Consider the following 8,371-nt stretch of genomic DNA (forward strand, 5'->3'; position numbering starts at 1 on the left):
ATTTTGCATTATCTTGACTGTGGCTCCACAATATTTGAAGTTTTTCTGGCTGCTTATAATATTTTTTCCTTGACCTGGGACCTTTAGAATTAGATTATAAAATTCCCAGTAGTTTTTTTTAGGTTTCTTTTAATTTCTAGTTCTAGGATATCAGAACTGTTTTCCTATAACAATTTCCTAAAATACTATGTTTTTTTTTCAGATGATGGCTTTTAGGTAGTCCAATAATTATTAAATTATTTCTCCTTGATCTCTGTTTAAGGTCAATTCTTTTTCTGATGAGATAGTTAACATGTTCTACTATGTTCATTCTTTTGTATTGTTTTCTGATGTTTTTTGGAATCATTAGCTTCCACTGGCTCAATTCTAATGTTTAAGAAATCATTTCTTTCATTGAGGTATTTTAATTACTTCCTTTTCTTTTGGCCAATTCTACTTTTTTAAAGAGATCTTCTATTCAGCAGATTTTTGTATATGTTCCATCATTTGGTCATTCTTGATTTTAAGGAGTTATTATTTTAAAAAAATTGTTTATTTATTTTAATTAATTAATTAAGAATATTTTCCCATGGTTACATGATTCATGTTCTTTCCCTTCCCTCTTTCCTCCTCTCTCTGGTAGCCAATTCCACTGGATTTTACATGAATCATTGTTCAAAACCTAAATCCATATTATTTATATTAGCAATAGAATGACCATTTAAATCAACATCCCCAATCATATATCCATCACATCGTGTGATAAATTATATGTTTTTCTTCTGCAATTTTACTCCAAAAATTCTTTCACTAGATGTGGATAACCTTCTTTCTCACAAGTCTCTCAGGATTGTTCTGGATCATTGTATTGCTACTAGTAGAGAAGTTCATTTTATTCAATTTTCTACTGGTTCTGCTCCTTTAACTCTACATCAGTTAAGGAGTTCTGATTCTTTTACCATTTGGCTACTTTTTATTTTTTAAGACTTTTTAAAATGCTATTTTATTTTTCCCAATTACATGAAAAAACAATTTTACATTTGTAATTTAAAAATTTAAGCTCCCTAAACTCTCCCTTCTTCCCTCCTCTCCTCCTATTTTCCCCTTTCCATAAAACATCGAACAATTTGATCTAGGGAATACCTGTATGACCAAAACATACTTCTACACTGGTCATGTTATAGAAAAAGACAAATATAGAAATTTCTTTCATATATATGTGTATTTGTATATATTTGTATGCATGCATATCTAATGAAGAAAATAAAGAAAAAATAGAATGCTTCAATATGTATTCAGACCCCACTTCCTCTGGAGGTGGATAGTATTTTTCATTATGAATCCTTTAAAATTTCTTTGATCTTTATATTGTTGATATTAGCTAAGCCATTTACAGTTGGTCATCTTACAATATAATCTCCTGGTTTCACTCACTTTATTTTGCATCAATTCATGTAAGTCTTTCCAGGTTTTCTAAAATTGTCCTCCTCCTCATTTTTATAGACTAATAATACTCCATTATAATCATATACCATAACTTGATAAGTCATTCCTGTTATTTTGATTTTTAGGAAAGGGGAATGGAAGGTTATACACAAGGGAAGAATGGCACATAAATAAAATGAATTTATTAACAAAGAAGGGAAAGGTAAGGGAGGATAAGGGGAATGGGTTTGCATCTGACTTATCCCAGTTATTAAAATATATAACTACCCTAAACTAAATACCTAAGTTTCCTAAGGGTAGGTCTAACAGGGAACCAGGTATCTCACACAAAGAGAATATTTGGTGGGTCAGGTACAGGGATCCATCCAGCTGAGTCCTCAGATGTCCCAGGAAAGAGAGGTTCCTCCAAGTTTCCATTCTGTCCACCAGAGGGTATGGAGAATTTCCTCTCACCCTTGTTTAATGGTATTCAAAGAGGTGGCTTGCAAGTTGACCAGGAATGTCCAGGAGAGATTAGATCTTCACCTTCCAGGGTCCACTTTCAGCTCCAGACTGACAGTTGGAAACCTGTGTCATTCAACAGCTTAGAATCCTGACCCAGTAGCTCTTGGAATACAGGCTTGTCAATTATATCCTTGCTACTTTTACCTTCCTTTGCTACATTCCCCAATTGGTGGACATTCCCCTCAGATGACAATTCTTTGCCACTACAAAAGGAGCTGCTGTTAGAATTCAGAATAGGAGACTGCTAAAGACTTACTTGGTTTACAATCAAGAATAATTTATGAAAAAAAAATCTTACAAAAGGAAAATAAACAAAGTTCTAATGATCTAGAGAACTTCCAAGAATTCCTAATGAAAAGACTAAAACAGTAGAAAATTTAACATATACAGAGAGGAGTCAAGAGTCATGAAAATTATAAAAATTAATGAGCAGGGGCAGCTGGGTAGCTCAGTGGATGGAGAGCCAGACCTAAAGACAGGAGGTCCTGGGTTAAAATCTGGCCTCAGACATTTCCCAGCTGTGTGACCCTGGGCAAGTCACTTGACCCCCATTGCCTAGCCCTTGCCACTCTTCTGCCTTGGAACCAATACACCATATTGATTCCAAGACAGAAGGTAAGGGTTTAAATAAAATCAATGAGCATTTTAAGGACTTGAACAAAGTTAGACAGTTTATATTTTATATAGGGCTATGATATATGTATCCTCACAGACCTCTATCACTGTCAGTGGTCATAGAGAGAATCTAATTAGCCACAGTGCTTGGGAGTGATTTTAATGTTTTGATGACATTAAGCATGAAAAATGGAAAAAGAGGGAAGAGGAATACATTATGGAAGGGGGGAGGATAGGAAAAATGGGTAAAATTTTATCTGATATAATTGGTATATAGAGGTTGACCTGTACAAAAAGGAAAAAAGGGGCTATTTCGGGGAAAGGGGAGAAATGGATGCTTATAGATCATTTTCATATAGACTGGTCAAAAGAGGGAAACACACACATGCTCATGTACATGTGCACGCACACACCCAGTTGGCTCCATTCACTTAGTAGGAAAACAGGAGGAAAAGTGGTTAAGGGAAAGAGAAATTAAGAGGAAGGGACTAATATGAAGCAAAACAAATTTCTAAAGAATTGTCAGGAAACCAGGAGAAGAAAAAGAAAAAATATAAGAGCAGAATGGAGAGAAAAAACATAATTCATGATTAAAACTGAATTATTAATGGCATGAATTCACCCAAAAATTGATGAATAGATTAGAAATCAATTACATAGTGTTTGCAAGAAAAATTTTTGGAAAAGAAATATATTTATATATATTCATAATCAAAATAAGGAGCATATACTACGTTTCAGCTAAAGCAAAATTAAAAAGGAATGAATCATGATCTCAGACAAAGAAACAATAAAAATAGAATTAATTAAAGTGATGAATAGGGAAAGTATAATTTACAAATAGGTAAAGGTAAAAAAATTAACTAAAAGGTAGAGACAATGAATATAAATTCTAAACCAGTATGAAAATGGCATTCAAATTCCTTAAAGGAAAAATTAAATTATTTATAGGGAGAAATAGATTGTAAGACTATAATAGAGGAGGCTCTCATTTTGCCTTTCTCAATCTTAGGTAAATCTAATAAAAAACCAAAGAGTAATATATAATAAGAATTATAATATAGTAATAATTTAAGAAGAATAAAATTTTATAAGAGAAAGATAAAGGAGAAAACAAGAGACTATTGAATAGAAATAGAAAGGGGGATATTTAAAAATTTCAAAAGGGCTCTCCAAAAATTAGGGCATATGATCTAATAAATAAATGCAGAAATATTTAACACATCTTTATGTACCATAATACAATAAAATTATATTCAATAAGTGTCTTTGGAGAGAAGATTGAGATAAATTAGAAACTAAACAACTTAATCCCAATGAATGGATAGATCACAATACAAATAAAAAATAGTTTTATTAAAATAATTAAAAGCAAAAAGAAAACATTTAAATTTTCTGAGATGCCTTTAATAGTACTTAGGGGAAATTTTATATCTCTAAAACAATTTATCAACAAGAGAAAGAACAGGTCAATTCAATGGTCATGTAACTAAACAATTAGAAAACAAAAAAGTAAATAAAAACAAACTAAATACTCATTGAATTTCTGAAAATCTAGAAAGAAATTGATTTGGAAGTAAGAAAAATAGTGATTGAGCTAATAAATGCAATTTTTTCAGGAGATGAAATATATGTCATTAGCAAACTTGATTTAAAGAAATAAAGAAGAAAAATCAAATCACCAGTATCAAAAATAAAAAGGCCATGACCAAAGAAGAAGAAATAAAAAAATTAAGAATTGCTTAACTTGATGTTAATAAAATTAGTAAAATGGACACATGTACAAAAAAGTATAATTTTCCCAGATTAAGAGGATAGGAAATGGAATACTTAAGTAATCATATCTAGGAGAAGAAATTGAAAAGGCCAAAAATGAACTCCTAACGAAAAAATAGGACCATATGAATTTACAAATATAAACTTTTTTTATGGCAGAAAGTAGACATCTTGCCAAATTTGTTTTATAACACAAACCTTGTTACCTAGTAAGAATTATAACAGAAAAAGAAAACCACAGCAGTACCCCACTTTACACATTTCAAGACTTTTCATATAAGTTGAAAATCACATATAATAGAAATCTCATCATTTAATAGGTATCTCATACAAGCTTGTACAAAGGCATTTTATGACTTTTCTTAGGCTTATTAGAGCTATACACATTACTATTCTTGTACTTTGTGACCATTATTAATAACTAAATAGCAGTAATGAAATAAAGAGAAACGCTGTTCTAATGTAAACACAATTTGTTATAATCAAAAACTGTGGTCAAAAACTGATGCAAAAGCTAAAGTTTGGCATAAAACAATATAATGATTCACCTTAATGATTCTCAGGGTGAACATGAGCATAATTGGGCAAACTACTGTGAGACCTTTCTTTCCATTTGGGGAAATGCCATGAATTTAGTATTTATTAGGGTCCTATAGGGGCATGTCTTTATTGTTGGTTAGACTTTCTCAAGCATTTAACTGGTTGTTGTTTATTGAAGGGAAGGCATGGACAGATATCTTCTCGGCTCTTCCCCTTGTCTAATTCTCCTTTAGGCTTGAAATAGGAAACTGGAGCCAAAGGGGCAATCTCATTTTTTCTCTGACTGTATTCTTTAAAAATCATAGTAGAGGGAGCAGGAGGACATGGTGGCGGCGGCAGGGGCGATGGAGGGAGCTGGGCTCCACAGCAGGGAAATGGCCCTGAAGGTTAAATGAAGCCAAGAAAACATATGAACAGAGCATTGTTGCATATTTTGGGAAGAGTGTATCAGAAAGTAATTGATCAACTCTTTTTGGTAACCAGTCCTAATGAAGAAAATCAGTCTTAAGACCTTTCTGAAGTCTTTCAACTTGAATAAAAGTAAGGAAGAGAATGATTTTGTGGTGGTTCAACAACCATCACTAACCACTGACTTTGGAAAAGATGATTCCTTGTTTAGTAGCCGCTGTGATAAAGATTTGGCCATCTGTGAAATCAACAGTGAAGATGAGAAAAGTGGAAAAAATTGATCCAAAAGTGAAAGCTTAAAGGGTACATGAAAAAGGCAACTTTCAGGAAAACAAAAGCAAAAAGGCAAGGGCAGCCCACCATCTGAGAATTCCGCAGATGAGGATACCTTCTCCTCTTCATCAGCTCCAATAGTCTTTAAATGTGTAAGAACTCAAAGACCATTAAGGTCAACGTCCCTTCGTAATCATCACTATAGACCTGTATCAAGATGGAAGTAAGAGTCAAGTTCACTCCTCCAATCCAAGCCCAGCACTGAATGGTGTTCAAAAAGATTTTCATGATTTGCAGTCTGACAGTGTGTTCTAAGAACAAAACAGTGCATTAAAAAGTACAGAATCTCAAAATGGAGACCTGCATCTTCACATCGATGAACATGTGCCTGTACTTATTGGACTTGTGCCTCAGGACTACATTCAGTATACTGTGCCTTTAGATAAGGGAATGTATCCTTTGGAAGGATCATATAGTTATTATCTGGACAGTTCTCCCATGGAAGTGTCAACTGTTCCTTCTCAGGTAGGAAGGAACTCATTCCATGAGGGTGAGAGCCAGGTAGATCAGGACATAGTAGTTGCCCCAGATATCTTCGTGGATCAGGCAGTTAACGATTTGTTGATTGGCACCATGGGAGTCATGTTACAAAGCCCAAGAGTGAATCATAGTGATGTCCCTCCACTCTCACCATTGCTACCGCCAATGCAGAATAATCAAATCCAAAGGAACTTTAGTAGTCTGAATGGCACAGATACACATGTGTCTGAAAGTATGCGTTGCCATTTGAATTTTGATCCTAACACTTCTCCTGGAGTTGGAAGAGTTTACGACTCTGCAAAATAGTGGCCCTATGGTTGTGACAAGTCTTACAGAGGAACTGAAAAAACTTGCAAAACAAGGATGGTACTGGGGACCAATTACACGTTGGGAGGCAGAAGGAAATTTGGCAAATGTGCCTGAAGGTTCTTTTCTTGTTCGTGATAGTTCTGATGACTGTTACCTTTTAAGCTTGAGCTTTCACTCCCATGGTAAAACACTTCACACTAGAATTGAACACTCAAATGGTAGGTTTAGCTTTTATGAACAACCAGATGTGGAAGGGCATACTTCTATAGTTGATTTAATTGAACATTTAATCAGGCACTCTGAAAATGGAGCTTTTTGCTATTTACGGTTTCTGTTGCCTGTTCAGACTGACCAATCCTGTATTGTTCATGCAGATGCATTCATTACAGTACCTGTGTAGTTTTGTAATACATCAGTACACCAGAATAGACTTGAGTCAAAAACTTCCTTTGCCAAAGAAAATGAAGGATTATTTACAAGAGAAGCACTACTGAAAGCTTATGGGAATCTTGCATCTTGCACTTTGGGAACAAGAAAAAGAGACTGAAATAGAGTTTACAAACTTTCATTGCTATCAAAATCTTTTGCTGCCATAACTATTTCAGTTTATTGTGTAAACAGGAGTATGCATTTGTTTTGTTTGGGTATATGGATGTGTTAGCATGGTGTCTTAGATTTATTTTTTTCTTTTAAAAGGAAAAAAACTTGAGGTTATTAGAAGTGTGAAATCTTTCATCAATGTGCAGAATAATCACAATGTGAATTATCAGATTATCCTTAGTTTTCCCCAAATCCTTTGCCGCTGCTATCCACTGTGATTTTCATGCATTAAAAAGCACATTTCATTTGTATTCAACCATAAGTAAAGTTGGATGAAACTTGTCACTTGTCTTTTTAAAATGACCCATGTTCAAAAGATAGTCTTCAAGAAACCAGTACCAAAAAAATGAAAATTGGTATCTCAAAATATCTTAAACTCTTAAAAAGTACTCTTAATTTGGAATGTATAAAATTATAAAAGTTTTAGGTAAATGAAATGTAATAATGCAGCATCTTTTGAAACAGTCATTTTTTTTGTTAATCATCTCTGAGTTTTTATTTGTCTTTTGGTTCCAAAAAGTTGAATACTTAATTGCTTCCATCTTCAACTTATGGCTTGCCTGTCTTGTCAAAAATGGCATTCCTTTTAAAAATCTTGAATAATATGTAATTACTAATACAGAACATGCAGCCTCTCCTTACTTAAACATGAGCACAAATTGGCATAACATAAATTTCACCATGAAAGAAGATCTATTAATAGAAGAAGTACTGCATAATAATAGATTATATAGTATAGTCTTTGCCAGCATCCATTTTTATGTTACCTACATTGGCCTTTGATAAAAATGTTTTATATATAATTTAATTTGTTTGACATTTTTTTGGTCAGAATTTGATTACACCAATTATTCTTGTTAATTTGATTCAATTTCAACTCTAAAAGTGATAAAAAAAATTTAATGTACCATTTTGTAGAGAAATATTTTTTTTCACATTTAATTGTGGAAAGGTGCTTGATTTACATGGAATTTCATTATATGATAAAACTCTGTGGGAAGTGTGGAGTGTATGTATTTAAGAATTAGCAAGCCCTTGTCAGGAGTACTGAGGTCCTAATGCTTCCCCATTTTTACTTCCATTTGGAAAATGGTTTATAAATTCAGAAATCTGGGCTCAAAGAATTTAAGTAGCATTTGCTAGTAAGTAAATTTTTTTTTATTATCTATTAGACCCTATACTACACTGATATGAAATTATACATTTTGTTTAAAGACCAGAACTTAGTTATTTTAAGTAGTTATATTTTACTTTGAGAAGTTCATCCCTTTCTTCATAGATGCTTTAATGTCCATTTCATAGCAAATCAAAAAATTTTCATTATTCTTAATCAGTAAAATGATGAGGATTTCTTTCCCTTCCTATTATTTTTCCTTCAATG

The 8,371-nt window shown here is 33.0% G+C and overlaps 1 pseudogene; it reads left to right on the top strand.

Annotated features, from left to right (window-relative positions):
* The first annotated feature begins 5,348 nt into the window (after positions 1–5,348).
* On the top strand, positions 5,349–6,884 carry LOC100010403 (suppressor of cytokine signaling 6-like; annotated as a pseudogene).
* Positions 6,885–8,371: the final 1,487 nt, after the last annotated feature.

This window comes from Monodelphis domestica, chromosome 3 (assembly GCF_027887165.1).
Source record: "Monodelphis domestica isolate mMonDom1 chromosome 3, mMonDom1.pri, whole genome shotgun sequence".
Lineage (NCBI taxonomy): Eukaryota > Metazoa > Chordata > Mammalia > Didelphimorphia > Didelphidae > Monodelphis > Monodelphis domestica.